At 34.8% G+C, this 19,458-nt stretch overlaps 1 long non-coding RNA gene across 1 annotated transcript; it reads right to left on the bottom strand.

Moving 5' to 3' along the window:
- Positions 1-1,585: 1,585 nt before the first annotated feature.
- On the bottom strand, positions 1,586-15,188 carry LOC149777673 (uncharacterized). Its single transcript, XR_016415440.1, has 4 exons — positions 15,042-15,188; positions 6,360-6,415; positions 4,658-4,753; positions 1,586-3,161 (listed from the first exon to the last, which is right to left on the bottom strand). It is a non-coding gene; the product is annotated as an uncharacterized LOC149777673 (long non-coding RNA).
- Positions 15,189-19,458: the final 4,270 nt, after the last annotated feature.

Here is a 19,458-nt window from a genome sequence, read left to right as displayed (position 1 = left end):
AAAAATATTTTTTAAGTACGAGAAATAGTGTTGAAAATGTTTATCATTTGGGGGAACAGTTTGCATATGAATTCAAATATAATATGATTGTGGCATGGCTTCTGGAATTTAAAAAATTTCACCAGGTTCCCAAGTGTTACGCCAAAATAAACATTATCGGAAATGTTACTTAATTCTGATCCATGAGTAAAGCCAGTAAGTCGTCTTTGTGAATGTCTTCAATTAATTCTGTGTACAATTGTTGCTCAAACAATAGCCGACATATTTCTTCCTTAACTGCATATACAACCAAGCAGCAGACAATGCGATGGTTGATAAAAAGTTTCTCACAATTTAATAAACCTCAAACAACAAAAGCCGCCAACATGTTTGCTGGGCATAGCAGCATTATCAGACGCAATCAGTTGACCAGTAAATAATGTCCACTTTCTTAGCTGGAAACTGAAAAATTGTACATGCATTAAGCTTAAAAATCTTTATAAAAGTATTTTTCACCTTATCTTTTGATATTCACAAAATCTGAAGTAAAAGTTCAATGAACGCTGAAAGCTTGTGTTGTTTGTTAATTATTCTTGCTGTAGTCGTTCAAATGAATAGGCATACAAGTGTTAATTATTGGGAATTTACAATGGAAAAAGGTACATGGAAAGTTTAATGCATACGATAAAATTTTAGCAGTATGAAATTTGTACATACATTATTCATAGACCCTGAAGCATAACGAACTGTACATATGCTTCATCTTTCTTAACCTAATTTTGCTGTTTATTTTTCCCACTGAATTCATACACGTAATGATCTGTGACAAAATTACTGACTAGTTTAAATATATATATGGAATTTTTGCAATGGAATTACATGTATTAACTGCATGCCATAATGGTACGATATCAGAGTATAAGTAAACAGTGTTACTACTCTGTTCATGCTATATATTAGATGTTGAATTCAGACATAATTTGACAAAATTATTGCATATTTTAAATCTGTGTGCAATTTTTCAATGGAATTACATGCATTATGGATGAACTGCATGCCACGACAGCACGATAGTAAACAGTGTTGATACTGTATTCATGATATACATTAGACATGAACAAATGTATATGTGCCAATGTGTTGTTCTCTGAAAAAAGTAAAATACTGTAAAACCCCACATTAATGCGACCTTGCTATCAATGCAATCAAATGTTTTGGACCCCAATTATCGTGTTATAGTAGGGTTCCTCTGTATCAAAATTTTTTAAAGTCAAAACCCCATGAAGATATATGACCAGAAGTTTGGGATTAGCAAATAAAGAGATTTCCATTGACGCGACCTCACTATTAATGTGATCCAATTTTTAGGAGCCCATTTATCACCTTATGACGAGGTTTTCAAAAAAACTGAATGTCAGTATTATCATTTAGGACCAACTTGAGTTTAGAACGATTGTGAGAAGGTTCGTGAGAGTTTCAAAGTGGTTTAACTGGAGTACTGACAACAAACTTGTGCCAACGGATGCATGGTGTACAACAGATCATCCCATAAGCTCCCCCTTTCTATGTCTAGTCCAGTCTACAAATCAAGAGAACATGCAAAACATTGCCCCACATGAATACTTTATTGAAATAAATAATACACATCAGATTGATAACAGAAATTAAGGTATGTATACATAACCTTTCATTAAAATACAGAATTTTCAGTCATCAAAACATTTTAGAAATATTTTTCTTTTAAAAGATTTAAACAAGATGTAACAATTTATTAAAAAGATTAAAATGTGATGCAACAATGCCTCAAAACAAACTAAAAATCAATTCCTTAAAAAGATTAAAATGGATGCTGATTTTCTTTAAAATGAGTATTGTGAATCCATGCAGGGATGAAAAAAAGTTTAAATGAAATTTGATGAACATTCAAAAAAATATGCCAATCTTAAAGGGAGAATCCAGCCCAATTAGATGATGAAAATGGTTAGTATTTGCACATTTTTACATTAGCTTTCTTTTTGACACACTGTGTATGCATAATTATTTCTTTGTTTTCCTAAATTAAATTGCTAATTAATAATTAATTAGTAAATTCATTAACAATTAATTGTACTGCACAGTGTATACAAAAATCTATACAGGATTCACTTCAGTGAAAATTGTGTACATGGCAGCTATAGACTAGAAACAAGTTCATTAACACTTTAAATAATAATTAAAAATGCTATATTTTTTATATATTTTGTTTCACGAGTTTTTAGCTGGCTTGTGACCTAAGATGCTGAAGCACATTTCAGATGCATGGTCAACAGACTGATTACAAACAAATGTGCCATTTGACATGGTTAGCTTGTATCATCTACGCATGTAACTATCATTTAACGATGAAAGTATTTATGAATATGTATGAAATCTGGGATGAAAAATTATCATTCACATCTGTATTTTATGAAACTACATATTCGATAATTTACAACTGAAAATGCAGTAAGCTCACTTACAATACTATCACACACGTGTGCTCTCTTTCTCTCTTGCACACACAACAACCAGCAGACCTGACAAATGCCAACACCATGTTCACCACAAGTATCAGTTACATGTCACAAATGCAATGCACTCCAACCCCGAAATGAGAAAATTGCATGTCTTTATGGCGGGGAAAAAAATGAAGAGATTAAAGGCCAATTTGGCCAAAAAACGGTGGGACAAAATATCCTCAAATTTTATGAATGTAGTATGTAAAATGAACTCTAATGCATGAACATGTAGTATTTTTCATTAGCCTGGATTTTCCCTTTAAATATCAAATATACTGTTATGGCAATGTAGGCTGGAGAGTAAAAGATGTATGAAGAAAAAAAAAAAAAAAAAGCAACAACAACAAAAAAAATCATCGAAGAATCGTGCCCTCAATATTCAAAATTCTTACTCTCAAACCTGAGCGGAGGTGAATGTCAATACAATAAACACAATCAGTAGTCAACTCTGCATCGCTACACTAAACACATTTAATAGGCTAATCAATATCTACATGTGTATAGTCTATGAGAAAAGTTCACTGGTAAAACGAGTACTTGGTACATGAAGAGGCATAGTTAGCTGTCCAGAAAATTATTTCTTGGCCTTTTTGGCACCCTTGGCCCCTTTTTTCCCCTTAGCCTTCCTCTTTGTCACCCCAGAACCTGTAAGGAGGAGAAAAATGTTATTACGTTGTCAAATTTATTTTTTCAACAATGTTCATATTAGCAACAGGCCTACAATATACGGATAAAATCCAACTTAAAGAAACATTGCTTCCGTTCACAAACTTGTCAATAACCTTTAATACAGATGGCTTAAAAACTCTAATGAAGGCATTACTGATAACTTTTGTTCACCTACATGCATCTAGCATCTGTCCATATGCCTATATTGGCTTGTTTCACTTCATAATCTGTTTCACCTATGCAAATTAGCAGAATGGGTTCACACACTGCAGATCAGATTGTAACAACCGAATATAGTACTAATAACATCATGACCAGCAATACAGGACCTTTATTGGCATCAGTGACCACTGCTGCTAATTTAACTGGATAAAAGTTATTTATTCCTGATTTGAGCTGATTGAGACTTTGGGAATTCATGATTTTTTTTTGCATGCAGTGTGAATCGTGAATCGTTATCAAGAGCCATGAAATTCACACCAAATTCACGACGGCTGGCAGGTTTGCTTGCACATGCATATTTTCTGCAATTCTGGAGTCAGGAAACATCCGTTTGAACAACCGACATAGTCTTCTACTGCTAGGGGTAGTCCGTGTTCTATTAAGAACTTTGTAAATAACATTTATAACATTCATGTCCACAATCGAGTTCTGCTGTAAAAAGAAGTTACCTTAACGATGTAGTAAGACAAGCTTTGTCAAGAGTGGCAGAGGTCAATGGCACATTTGGGCGGGGGGGTGTAGGAGTGGCAAAGGTAGAATGGCACATTGCAGGGGGAAAGAGTAGCAGAGTACAATGCCACTTTGGAAGGGAGAGTAGCAGAGGTACAATGGCACATGGGGGGGGGGGGGGGGTATTTTGTTTATATTTGGGGATATATAAAGTCCTTAATGCACTTAGTCTTTTTATTTTTACTTACCTTCATGCAAAATAAAACCACCATTTAACATGCAAGAAAATGTATACCAGTATTATTAAACACCTACATGAATAAATATATCTACTTTTCCATGAATAAATAAATCTACTTCCGCAAAAATGCCAAGAACAGAAATCTGATCAGATCCTTTGTCCTTCGTATATTTGCTTCATAGTTATGCAGTCAGTGCTTGTGATAGGGTCAATGGCTTACTGCCTAAATAAATGGTGTTGTGTAGTATGTTTCACGAGGGTTCATACTGTTGCTTACAATTTACTTATCAGTCATATATTTACTATTAAAAAAACTAGTTTGACTGATTGGTAGATTGTTAACAACAATACGAGCACCTGTATCATTTTCCCTGAACAACTGACGGAAACGAAAGGCCAAAGTTTCAGGACTATATCACATACTTGGCAGCCCAAATCGACACTTTTCCACCAATTAAAGTCTTATGGTGTTAGTAAATGCATACTCTTGTGTCTTTTCCTAATGGAATTTCAAAATAGAAATGTGCACAGTGCCATAATGTAAACCTAATGGAATTACCCTTTGGCCTTCCTCTCCCCTTTGTAGCACTGACTGCCTTCTTTGGGCTCTCTGCCTCGGCTGCTGTTGTTGCTGCTGCTGGGGCGGCATCCTCGGCTGAAAAAAGTAAGCACAAGCATAAATAAACATTTGGAGATCCAAGGAGACAGTTTAACAGGGTCAAGAAAAAATAATTTGTGCATACATGCCAACCCCTGGTGAGGAAAAAGTGTAATCAAAGTGGACAAAAAGTTGTTGTTGTTGTTTTAGGGTTTAATGCCATTTTTCAGCACACGATAGGCGGCCAGTATTAATGGTAGAGGAAGAACCCAGGAAAACCCCGGAAAGAACCACCAACCCACAAGAAAATACTGGCAAGCCTTCTCACATACCCACGTTGGCTGAATCCAAGACTATAACCCACGCAGACAGTGAAATGGCAGTGATCCGTAATGGAGAGCACTTTAGACCACTTGAGGCCCTGGCAGCTGTGTGTGTGTGTATATATATATGTACAGGGCCGGCGCCAGACCCGGCCAGACTATATGTTGTTTTTAAACATTAGGATCATTCTAGGTTATTTTGCATCAGGAAATGGGTTTTTCATTTTTAGAAAATGCTAACTGTGATTTGAAGTCAAGTAGAGAACTATATAATCTTTAAACTGAGAGGATTTTTTTCAGTTGTGCTTTAAGACCTAGCACTTTTAAATTGTATTTTATGCTGTGTCTAGCATTTCATTTTTGGGTTGGAAAATTTATTTAATTACTGAATTCAAGTGATTTTTTTCTCTGAAAATACAAAAGTGCTCTGATAAAGTTCTTGGATAGAGACATTTACTGGAATTTATGGTGAATTCAAACTGGAATTATAGCACTGTGATTCAACAAAAGATTGCTGGCACTTTAACTCTCTACAAGCTGTGAGATACATCATCGCCTTCAGATTTTGGATTTATTCTGGACTTGTACTGAATTTTGTTCAGAACTATAAATTATTAGGACTTGTATCTGTAATTCTTGGATTATTTGGGGATTTAATTTGCAATACCATTAAGTTCTTTTTTCTCATTTTCACTTTGTATTCCAGGAAGATAAATTTGTTAAATTTTACAAAGTTGGCTGTCTTTCACTCTTTTCTGTTACTTATTTTAAGAGCATAGACTCATAACAATATCTTTATTTCTCATATATGAACAGAATTATTCTATTACAAAACTCCCTCCACCAAGTTTCTTTCGTCTAATGATCCTCCTTTCAGATGATACACATGCCAAGTCTGTATTTCCCATCTTGAAGTCAATGTCAGTCACACATTTTCATCTTTATCATTTTTGTTTTTACTGCAACATTCGTATTTCTGTCATTTTTCACTTTTGTTCCATACGCCTGTAAAACTCATGGGTCATTTCAGTAAAAGTTGAAGTAAAATCGTAAAGGTTAACAGGTCAAAGCTAAACACACAAGAACCTCTTTTCACTGAAAAGACACAACATGACTGATAATGGCTTCGACGAAAGACAAGATTTACAACGAAAAATAAAGAATGTAACAAAAGTCTCATTTATTTTTTAGGAACCTCATGAATCCAAAATTATAAAAATAAATATTTTTTGAGGTTACAAAGATTACTCCAGTATCTTCATTTGAATACTGCCACCATCACAAGACATGTTATATCTGGGCCACATTAGTATCTTGTACAGGTGTTATAATATGTATACCTGCTGGAGTTTCAGCTGTCTTCTTTTCCTTCTTTGTCTTGGCCATGATATAAATTCTGTAATAATAATAATAATAATCAGAATGCATGCATGAAGCATGGGTGCCCAAACCAACTTGCCATAAAACATTTATAACTGCACTGAATTAAAAATCCAAATGATAAAATTTTCAAACAATTTTACAATTAGTCATTTTCATTTAAAAAATACCCATCTCAGTATTTGAAAAAGTCGGTATTGTATAGCATTCCATTTTTATTCAATCTTCATCAAAGTTAATTTAAATAAGAATGTGACGATTCAGACTGGTCGACATGACATGCAAGCTTCCACATGGGTCTACAAGACAACGTGACGATTCTGACTGGTCGACATGACATGCAAGCTTCCACATGGGTCTACAAGACAACGTGACGATTCAGACTGGTCGACATGACATGCAAGCTTCCACATGGGTCTACAAGACAATGTGACGATTCAGACTGGTCAACATGACATGCAAGCTTCCACATGGGTCTACAAGACAATGTGACGATTCAGACTGGTCGACATGACATGCAAGCTTCCACATGGGTCTACAAGACAATGTGACAATTCAGACTGGTCGACATGACATGCAAGCTTCCACATGGGTCTACAAGACAATGTGACAATTCAGACTGGTCGACATGACATGCGCAAGCTGCCACATGGGTCTACAAGACAATGTGACAATTCAGACTGGTCGACATGACATGCAAGCTTCTACATGGGTCTACAAGACAATGTGACGATTCAGACTGGTCGACATGACATGCGCAAGCTTCCACATGGGTCTACAAGACAATGTGACGATTCAGACTGGTCGACATGACATGCAAGCTTCCACATGGGTTTAGGAAACAGTACGACAGTTCTGATTGATTAAACTGATTAAAATCAGATCTCTACTGTCCTACATTAAGATTGAACGGCAACTGCTTCGGAGTCTGGTGATCTATGTTATTACCATATTCACTGATTTTATCAGCAAATCAAATGAAGTCTTATATCTTCGTCTTGGGGAGACTGAACAGTATGGCATTTCCATCGGCTATTCAAAGGTCACTAGAACATGACCCCTGCACATAGATCAGTGGAGATCTGATTTATATCTGATTGCTGATTGGTTGAACTGTCATAGCACCTGATTTATATCTGATTGCTGATTGGTTGAACTGTCATTGCACATCTAATGATTATCAAGCTTTTGCAGAAACTTGTTTAATATCCAGATATTACCAGTTACCAAATTGTTTTAGAAAACTCAATAAAACAGTCGCCACAATGTTTGTAGCCTCAATAAGCTATAGTCACAAAATGATACTATAGCTGTTAATGGAGGAGCAAAATTCCAGTCCAGCTTACCAGAAGTACGAGTCTTTTCTTGCAAACCATGAATGTCTATATGACAACGTTCTGTGTCACACTCATCCAATCAAATGTTATATTTAAAATGGTGGGCAATTTAGAGGACACTCTGAGTCATTCTTGGTAAGATCCTGCACTTGTTTTTAGTTAGAACTAACTCGGGAAAGCAAAGTCTACATTAGTGTACAATTGTGACATCACAATAGAATCAGATCTAATATTGGTATTTTTTTAAAAAAGCTGAACATTTGAAAGGGGAGTTTGGGTGTCATCCCCCAACTGGGTCTCAAGGGGCAGCGTCCCCGATCCAGGGGTCCAAAAATGCATTTTACAACCATAAAATGCTGCTCCTGGTGCAACTTATGATCATAATATATAACAAAAAAAACATTTGAAAAACTAATAAACTTCCCAAAAAATTTCAACTTGAATAATTTCCCAATATTTTGTTCTCCAATACTTATGGTGCTTATTTCATGTGCATGTAAGTGTCCACATCGTAATTAAGTCACAATAATTTGTTGTCGTTGTTGTTGTGGGGTTTAACGCCATTTTTCAGCACACGATAGGCCATACATGGCGGCCAGTATTAATGGTGAAGGAAGAACCCCGGAAAGAACCACCGACCCTTGAGAACCTACTGGCAAGCTTTCTCACATACCCACATTGGCTGAATCTGAGACTCGAACCAGTGCAGACATAATAATTTCTCAATTTTTGCAGCAAATATATTATACTTCTCTCTTTTCATAACAAACCTGTAAAATAAACACCCAAGTACATCAACTATAGACAAATATTCCCATACATTCACTTGTCTTTTTCTCCAATGGACACAGCTTGTGGATATGCCAGCTGAGATCTTTTTGTGGCTTTGGCACAGATTTCTTTAGCCTTCCTTTTTGACTGACTTTTCTGGCTCAATGTGCAATAATTTCTTTTCCTGCTCAATGTGAGCCTTTTTCCTTTCAAGCCGGTGCTTGTATTGGCAACATGCGGTGCGCATTTTCTGACAGAGCTACATCTGTTCTCTCATGCAAGAAATGCCTTCTGAGCTTAAATTTTTCCGTATGCAGCTTCTTTGTAGATGCTGTTCCAAACTCTTCCTACCATGATTACCATAGGGCATAGGTCACAAAATGCCAGTCCACTGGAGTTGTTTTCTTATAAACTGACCAACTAAATTTCTGTCGACTTTTTGCTCCAGCCATTCCCATTTCCACACTTTTAAACCTTTAACTAAACTTCTCGTGTCAGTCTCTCTCAACAACTCAGGACACCATTTTTTGCAAGCATGCTTTTTCTTTTCATTGCCATCAGTTTCCATTACACGAAGATTCACTGGATGAATTTAAACCTTTGACCAATCAGAATACTCTTTACGAGATCATGTGCTAGCTAATATATGGAACAAATACTTTACATGGGTCATTGCGGAATGGGAGCAGAGACCGTTTTTAGAAAAAGCCCAGATCAGAGATGATAAAAAACAGACTATATCAAGAAACATCTGATTCAAGTCGGGAAAACAGCAGAAATCCGCTTTAATATGGAGAAAAATCACGTGTGAAGTATGTAATTATGCATGCATTGCTAGGAATGTAAAAATATTGAGAAGAAAAAAAATACCCAATTAGGACCCACACCTCCAGTGATAGATGACTGAACAAGTACCCCATCAAGAAAGGTGGTATGGGTACTACAAGTGGTACTACGAGTATTATTAGTGGTACTATGAGTTCAATTAGTGGTACTATGGGTTCAATTAGTGGTACTATGGGTTCAATTAGTGGTACTATGGGTTCTACTAGAAGTACAATGGGTATTATTAGTGGTACTATGGGTACAATTAGTAATGGGTATTATTTATAGTACACCTCTCCCTTAATAACTCGTGCACAATGGGGTCCACAAACATAGACCGCACTATAAGTGAGGCGTGAGTTAATAAGGTACCTACAAAAATCAAAAAAAAAAATTTAAAAAATTGCTTTGACATCAAGAAAACCATTGGGGGGGGGGGGGGCGCAGCGTTAGGGAATTTACAAATCACATCAATAATTTTTAATGTGTTTTTTCTAATGAAGTTGTTCACTATTCTGTTTAAATAACATTTATTTTCAAAAATGTCCGAAAGATCGTTCCAACTGGTTTCAACAACCATCATGTGTATGTGAAAAAAATTACGACAGTGCTTTTTGTTTTCTTCATGTGTCTGGATTCCCATATTGGTGCTCAATATTATCCTGCCAAATCAGGGGTCCACAAGCAGGGAAATAGACTGTTGATACACCACCAAACAAGTTTCCTTTTTTTTATAAAAAGCACATGACATTTATTTTGTGAGACAATCGTCTATGTCAAAACTCAATTTTTGAATTGTTCAATCAGTACAATAAAACTTCTTATCACCCTTGAGGATATCTCTAAGTGCCAGTTCAAGAATTCTCTGAAACTCGCTCGCTCACAATGGTCCGTATCTGTGAAATCAAGCACTTTATTTTATGAATATTCATTTCACTTGACTGCCTTGTTATGTGTGATCACAGTTATGAAAGTGTTGGTTAAAAATTAAGGTAGTTTATGTAACATACACAATAACATTTATAAGTATTTGATTGATCAAATGAAGTGAGTTCACCCGACATATGAACTGGGCCACTAGATTTTAAGTTTGTAGATTTTCTCGCCTTTTAATTTTTTTTTTATTCCACCTCCTTTATTTGATTCAAAAGAGATAATTAACGTGGTAATACAAAGAAGGACAGCATTTAATTCAGTGCAACAATACAACAAATACTTCCGGAAGTCAGCTATAAAAACACAGTCAGCACTTAATTAGGTTCTCAGAGAAACGCTCAAGGACATAGCTGTTATGGTAGATTGACGCATTTTGCATTTAATTATAAGAGGACACATTGTATTTATGATGATTACACTTAAAAGTTACTAAACGATAGAACTAGAACACAAATTTCAATACATAAAATAACTATTTAATTTGAATTAATTTATTAAAGTACTGACTCCACTCGGCGTGACATTTTCATTGATGAAAATTTCCTTACATATCGTTAATTGCGGTGTACTAGGAATGTCGTTTGGAAAGAAAATGTATAAAACTGTATGACCCAATTTTAAATTTGATATTTCAAAGTGCTGATTGAAATTTCCAGGTCCTATCTACCATTTTCGATGATAAAACCAGCAATACAAACTTTCTGTTACCAATTTTGATCACGATTTTTTTTTTAAAAGTTCAACAAATATGGATCAATTTTTGGGGTATTTTCTATTGTAAAAAATGGGATCCACACCTGACTAGGGCATAACCGACTTTTGATCCGGAAATCGGATTCCACCGGATAGTATGAACTTCCGATTAATCGGAGTCGGACAAGGCAGGAACGACCGATTCGGATAATAAAAATAATAAAGTTGAATTTCTATAGCACCGTGTCTAACACTGCGTGTCATTCGATAGTGCGTTAATAAAGTTAAATAAGAAGTCAGAAAAGTCCAATATGGTCAACACAACGGGGTGAAACGATAATACTTGAGTTAGACCGAAAGATTTAAATTTATTAAAATATATAATACAGTCCTACCCGTTTATGTCAACATCCTCAATAATGAAGGCATAATATTGAATACATTGACACATGCTAATGAGGTATTAAAAGAAAATGATTCTTACAATCGTAAATATAAATAAAGTTAGTAAGGAAACTTTCACAGCACAATAAACTTGTTTCAATCACCGATCACTTTGGAAAATGCAAGAATCGATCAGATTTCATTGCTTTCATTTAAGTCGCCGCAAGAGGCCAACTTTATAGGACCAAACAAAAGCCTGTTTTATTTTTATTTGACCGCGACATTAAAGCATGGCGGCAAGTTCAAATAATTGTTGAATAAAGTACAGGATGGAACTGGCCGCTTGCCAACATAAATGATTAAGGCGGGAAAATTAAAGCCTGGCGGCAAGATCAACTAATTGTTGAACAAAGAATAGGTCGGCACTGTGGCTTTGAACTTCGTTGCATTTTGCTATAGTCCTGCCATATCCTTCCCCTTGTGACATCGGTGTGATACGCAAAATGTGTGTAACACGGTTTAAAAAGTGAATTTGAAAAACCTTTTAATTTAGCATTTCCGATTAATTGAATCGTATCCGGAATCGGAAAAATTTCATGCCCAAAATCCGGAATCGGAAATCAGTAGAAAAATGCTAATCGGTTATGCCCTACACCTGACCCCGCGTTATAAGCGGGTTTGCAAGTTATCGAGGGAGCGGTGTACTATGGGTACTATTATTTGTACTAATCAAAGAAGGAACATCCATTGCCGACTTCTTAAATTTTTAACAATATTAAGCAACATGTGTCGATACAAATTTAATATTTAAAATTACATACAGTATACAATTTTGGGTTACAAAAATTCTATCTTTATTCATTTCTCCTCGTTTCCTCAAGAATATAGGGCCTTAATTGCAGCTCGCCATTTGTCAGTCATGGGCAAACTATTCTGCCTTTCCCCAGGCCATGCAGGTAGTCTTAGTTGTCCCAGAGCTTATGTTGTGATGATTGAAACTGCTCTCGCTTGCCATCCCACTCCTAATATTGTATCCAGGAGAGCATTTAAGCACTCTCCCCAATCTTATTGTTCAAAACAATGATTTCTAGATGTTTCCTGACCAAATGTTTGTTTCAATTTTTGTCCCAGATTTCATGAAGGTTGCTTTTCACAAATACTGATATGCTGATAGGTTCTGCCATTTTGATATGACATGTACAGTGAACAATGACATGTAGTGTTTATCCGTTTCATCAATTCATTAAAGAATACTTATTTCTTCAGTTACTTGGACTTTAGTAATTTGAAAATATTACAGGTAAATTAAATACTACCAACCACAATGTGAAATTGCATTTAGTGTTGCTTATCATTATTTAAAAATTTTAAAGGTCATTATAAAACAGATACAGATTTGTTATGTTCTGACAGATTAATAATAAAAATGCTAGTTCCCTGGCTCAAAAGAATAGGAATTCTTACCATACTCATACAAAGGTACATTGTACTGAATTTATTAATTACTAGCAATCAGCCAAATTGTTCACGAGATCAAAATGACGATGCTCCAGCACAAATCATGCCAAGGAACATTGGTCTCTGCCACCAGTCATTGCAGGAAAAAAAGCAGAGAACAGCTTGTTGCTGTAGCTGCTTTTCACCCAGCATGATAAACAACAAAATCTCTATTGATACTAAAGGATGATATATGGGTCTCATGTCACGTTTTTTAAAACGTATAATCCTGCTGCAAGAAAACTCTTTCCAGAACACACCTGCATACAGTTCAGACGCATACTGGTATTTGGAAACAAGCACATCTCGCACGAAATTGAAAATACCACAGGACAGCGGGTTGTGTTATTCCACATGTTTACAAGTCACCCAACACAGACTTTGAACCGGAATTACATACACATTGCAACCCCCAAAAACCTTCAGCTGATGGTAGCTCAACAGCCACAAGAAATACTGGTAAGTGCATAAAATGTACACCAATATGCGAAGACAAAACTGACTGCAGACTTTTGCAGGTTTTAATGAAGAGGTGATATCAGACCCTTATCCCAGTCAATATCATTAAGGTGTGGTGATAATTTATCAGCCTACTGTTCACAGGGAGAGTCACTGCCCATTATAAACTATAATCTTTCATTTCTGGGTTCCTGTTCCTACCAAAAATTTAAAAAAAGATTCCAGATTTTCCCAGACCAGAAATAAAAACTTTCCAGACCTAAAAATATGACAGGTTTATTCAAAACATCTTAAGAACTTCAAGTAAATGTGAAGAGATTAAAAAGAACATGTTATCAATATGCTATAAACACAAACGTGCAGTCACTTACCAGTTTCTACAGTCAGGGTCAGCCTTAAGCCAATTTGGCCCTAACGGGCCATGCACTCACAGGGTACATTTTTTAAAAATAAATCTAAAGACAAAGTAATTTTAAAGCAATGGAATTAAATTTTACGTTCAATATCATATAAAACCTGTTTGAACGTTTATTTCCAAATGCCACTCTCACAGCGGGCCCCACCAAAATTATCCTAAATGGGCCCCACATTTGCTAAGGCCATTCCTGTCTACACTAACAAAAATGTAAGACTTCGTCAATATTTATTGTCAGTTTTCAAAATTCAGACCTTTTCCAGACCCATAGGGGGACCCTGATATATTCCCTCACTTTTTCTGAAATATTTTTATTCATACTAATAAAAGATTGATTAATTTACAAAAGGCATTTTTTAAATAGTCCCTTGCATCATTGATACATTCTCGAAAATACGTTACACTGACGGACGTTTAGTACTTAACGACAACAAAGCACAATCATCAGTAAATGCATCGTTTTAAATAAAATAAATTGCCATCTAAAAATGATCGTTGCCAATGGCTAGTGATGTTTTAGCGCCAACATAGTAACTACAACTAATGAACATCTATTTTCTTGGAAAACGTGTATGGAATATGACATATCACTGCACAATAAATTCAAATATAACATTTTGGTCCAGTTGAGAAAAATGATTTCCGAATATAACACAAATTAACAGTAATAGAGTATGAATCAAACCAGTACAACCAGCTTGTGATACACAATTTTACATTGTTACAAAACAACTGAATTCAACCCAATTCTTGCGATACGTTTTTCTACATTGTTAAAAAAACTTTCTTCTATATTTTAATAGGCAAATCTTCACGTTAATTATGAAAACTCTCATCAACAATGCATACTATTTCCAATTCGGTAACATTTTTAAGGAAAATCGATTAATTTTCCCCAAGAGAACATCGAAAATATCACGAGTATGAAAATGAGGCAAAATGCTGGTCCCGTCTCGAACAATGAAAAAGTGTCCATTTTCCGAACGCGCAAATAATTTTTTATCTCCATTTTTTACGATGCTCTTTATCCTTGTATGATGCAAAGATCAACACAAACAAACAATCTAACAGGGAAAGCTCGATTTCATGAGCTAAGACGATGAATTGTTGTTTAAAAAAAATTCTACCTCAAGTGTTGGAAAAATTAACAATGGCGGATATGGACATGCACTGTAGTAGCCTTGATCCCCAAGCCGCCAACTTGAGGAATCATGTGCCGAGATCATTGTTATTTTAAGTGAAACTTGTCACAAACTTCACCTCACCTTTTTTCTAATTTTTCATTTCAGCGATTTGTTCAGCTGAAACATGCAATAACAACTTACCAACGGTGCTTTTTTTCGCCGATCTCTCCAACAACTTGGGAATAAAGCGTAAGTGACGCGCTAACTTTGAATACGCGGAAATAAACAAGGTGCGCGCTAGATTGATTGACCCAATCACTGTGCTCGTAAGAACGTCTATTTCAACTGCTTATGTAATTAACCAATGGTATTCGAGATAACTTCCCTTTGACCCGTTACGTGGCAAGACCTAATTTGAATCGTGTCTATTTCATTGGTTTTGCATAATTTAGGTTACCAAAAGTAGGAAAACTTGTTTATATCCGCTACAGGCGCGTGTATTGATTGTGTTAGAAGATGACCAGGTTGGTTGCATAGGGCTAGCAAGAGCGAACACGTGCAAAAGAATATTTGATCTGGGGATTATTTGCCTTTCGTCACTGTTGGCATGGTGAAATATTTGTTATTGTATGCGCGAATGTCGCAGCAAAAGACCTTTATTTAACATGTTCGTAAAATTGTACTGCAGATGGAAGGAGAGTTCGTTCCACACAGCATCACGAATTCTTCATGACTTAATTCAGTAACTTTTCAGGTCTGTGTCATGAATGTAGGTTAAAGTACTTAATTCGTTTCACACGAAGCATTTAAAACGAATTAGGTACTTTGAGCTGCATCAAATGACGCTGACCTGAAAATTTATAAACAGAAAAAAATTCGCGATGCCGTATGGAACGAACTAGAATCGATTTTGAAATGTAGCTAATTCCCTACCCATTGCCTGATGTTGTGATTGCAAATTTTTTGGTCTCATTATTTAGCTGATCACAAAAAAAAATAGAAAGTCGCATTATTGTCTAGACGCCTAATTTTTATTTTTTTAAAACAGTTTTTGTATAATTTCATAGAGTGAAAATAAGCAAATCATAGATTGTTTTGTAAATTTACAATAAAAACATTGATACAATCCTTTGATATTCTTTTCTAATTAAATAATTTTAGTGACTAATTTCGAATTGAAGTTGTACAAGGCAATGATTTCGATCGTTCACTCGATCATATGATGAACTGATTCTATCATTTAAAACATATCGGCTATTTAGATAAATATATTTGTGTTTGAAATTCGGTGAAAGATTTATTCGAAAAAGAAGTGTACCATCTTAATGTAATGCAGCATCCCAGTTGTTTATGTAATTGATTAAATTTTTTATTTTTCTATGTACGGGGGCTCGTGTCATTCTGTTCTTTATATCTGCTAAGATCTCTATTTATTCCATCTAGAATTTCACGCTTTATTTTAAAATATACTTGATCTAATGGATACGGTTATTGTCACTAGTTCAACTTTTTTTTTATTCGTTAGATTTATATAAACCAAGATGCAATACGATTTTTTATATATTTTAGAATTGTGATAAAAAAAACACAAACGCCGAAAATTCAATTCAGAGAGAAAAATCAACAAGTTAAAATAAAACTGGAGAACAGCATATAACCTTTATAACAATATAATTATATGTATGACTGTTTGTCTCTATTTTATTATATATATATATATATATATATATATATATATATATATATATATATATATATATATATATATATATATATATATATATATTATAATAATAATAATTTTGCTGTTTCGCTAAATTGTGCCGTAAGCTGTTGGATATATACAACTGTTAGTAATAGTACTCGCAATAAATTATGTAATGTAAACAACTTCCAATCAGTACGGGCTATCGCAAGTCTCCGTCACGACCGTATTGCGTTTGCTTGTTTGCTTTTTGCCATTGACCATTCTTCGATTTAATACATTACCTATGGAGACTCGTTCAAGCGGCACCAATAAGAAATTAAAAAACGCATTAAACAATCGGGACATTCATGTTCCCAAACCCATTTATTGTGGTAGAAGGAAATTACAAATTCTTCGTGTTCGACTATGGACAAATTGCAGTTCTCTTAATCATCATGTATTTACAAAGACTATAATTGGATCACCTCTTTGTAGACGTGGACATGAATGTAAACAAGACATCTTTTTCTCTAGCGTTTATGACAAAGAACTTCGCATGGAACTGTTCCAGTCACTCACACCGTACAGTAATTTAACTTTAAATACATTCTTGTTCGGTGATACAAACCTTCCGTATGAATTAAGCAGTCTTATTTTATTGCCGTTTATAATTGGTTGAATAGTCAAAAGATTTACTTGAGTGCATGCATTACCAATGCGCATGGGCAACGGTTATAAAACCAGAAAACAGCAATTCCTTATTTTCAAAATGATTAGCAAGCACTTCTGTTATGACCTGTACCAAAACAGATGAGTGTAAGGATAAATTAGATAGATTCAGATATAGAAAGAAAAAAAAAAACGAAGAACGAAGACAACATTTAGAAAACACTGTTGGATAAAGAAAACATTGAGAAAACACTGTTGTATAAAGACAGCTGTTAGAAAACACTGTTGTATAAAGACAACATTGAGAACACATTGTTGCATAAAGACAACATTGAGAAAACACTGTTGTATAAAGACAGCTGTTAGAAAACACCGCTGTATAAAGACAGCTATTAGAAAACTTGTATAAAGACAACACTGAGAAAACTCTTGTATAAAGACAACATTTAGAAAACACTGTTGTATAAAGACAACATTGAGAAAACACTGTTGTATACAGACAGCTGTTAGAAAACACTGTTGTGCAAAGACAGTCAAAACTTTCCGAAAATATACAGATTAAATTGAAAGAAGAAATGTGGACTGATACTAATAAAATAGAAAAAGAAATAAGCAATGAAAATACGTACTTAAATAAGTACATTCGAAAGTAGACGAAGCTTTCAATAAGGTATGTTCCCGTTATAAAGGTGTATTTCCGTTATAAAGGTGTGTTTCCGTTATAAAGCTAAAAAATAAAAAATAAATCATTCAGAGATCATTTATCCCCCATTAAGAAATATTGATGAAATGATATAAAGAATATGTTGTAGTCTCTGCCTCAAACATATAATCCTTTAAAGTAGATTTCGAACATTATGACAGAAAGGCAGAAATATTGAAGGAAAGATTATTGCTAAAATCGATGACTGGGAGAAGAATATATATTGCAAAATGAACAAGGCAAAGTTACAACTTTAAGGTCAAGGATAGTTTAGGCTGGAACATTCGGAAAATATTTACATGTTCAACATAGGAAAATTTTAAGAAATGACAAGAAGTATACCTTCTCTCGGGGAAAAGGCTGCAAATATTTATGGGTTACTGCATTTGTATGGGAAAATATGAACGAGTTTTTCGGATGTAATACTGAACGACCTTGGGAGTGAAGTATATCCATCCGACAAAACGAGTTCATATTTTCCCATACAAATGCAGTAACCTTTTTATTATATGCTCATTTTCTTATTCTACCTAAGGCTTAATTATATAGACAAAATACACTACAATAAACAAAGTAAATGAATGTATGCCGTATTCCAAACTAAATACACAAGCGCAGATTCATCATTAAATAACAACAACATTATTAATGCGCACGTAACTCCGCCCAAATAAATTTGAACTTAGTCGCGCGCTAGACATCAGTTTCGAAAGAAAATGGCTTTTTAGTCTACTTAAAATTGAAATTTGGAGTCATATTGTGAATGAACGCGCAATGCAACAAGTTCTCCATTTGATCTGGAATGAATAGATTTTGGTATTTTTGTCGATTCTACGAAATTTCGTGATTATGGACTGGATTTATATGTGACAATTCCACATGAAATACATCGGATTGAAGAAGCGAGGGAGAAGTGTGTTGACGTCTGCAAATGTGTTTCTGTTTCTGTCACTGAATGTTTGAAATCATAATGTGGCAAAAATATGAAGTCTTTCAAATGCAATTATAAAAAGACCCTATGGAATTTAATGCTTATTTAAGTTTTAGAGCAGTAAGGAGGATGTAATTGCACTTATATTCGAAATTACAGTACAATTTAGAAATGAGTAATCAAGATTGAGAACCTATGACATGGCTCATGTAATTCGGATTTGCAGAACTAAGAAAGTACATTTTGAGGAAATTCAGGATGTAAAACTGTAAGTATATTTTTTGCCATTCTTATTATCAGCTAAAGAAGACAGTTTATGCCTTGTCACTTGTATGCTATTTGTAAGGACCCTTTCTGGCGTCTACTGTATAGGTAGCCTAAATCCGAAACATTGTATTAACGCGGAATGTGCTACAGCAGCTGATACATGGCAGTCCACGAAATATTTGCTTTACTTCATTCAGAAACAAATTTCATCAACCAAAACGTAAAGCGCCTACTACGCAAGTGTACATGATTTGTTTACAAATCAAAAGTGCTGGCGTCTGCGTTCATTGTTTGATTACAATAGAAAGGAGTTCCTTTATGCACGTGAATGCAATATGAAGGTGTGCAATATCGTAAAATA

Source organism: Sinohyriopsis cumingii, chromosome 17 (assembly GCF_028554795.1).
Source record: "Sinohyriopsis cumingii isolate HCF-2022 chromosome 17, ASM2855479v2, whole genome shotgun sequence".
NCBI classification, from domain to species: domain Eukaryota; kingdom Metazoa; phylum Mollusca; class Bivalvia; order Unionida; family Unionidae; genus Sinohyriopsis; species Sinohyriopsis cumingii.
The sequence above is the reverse complement of the archived record's forward strand: the minus strand, read 5'-3'. Positions and strand labels throughout refer to the sequence as shown.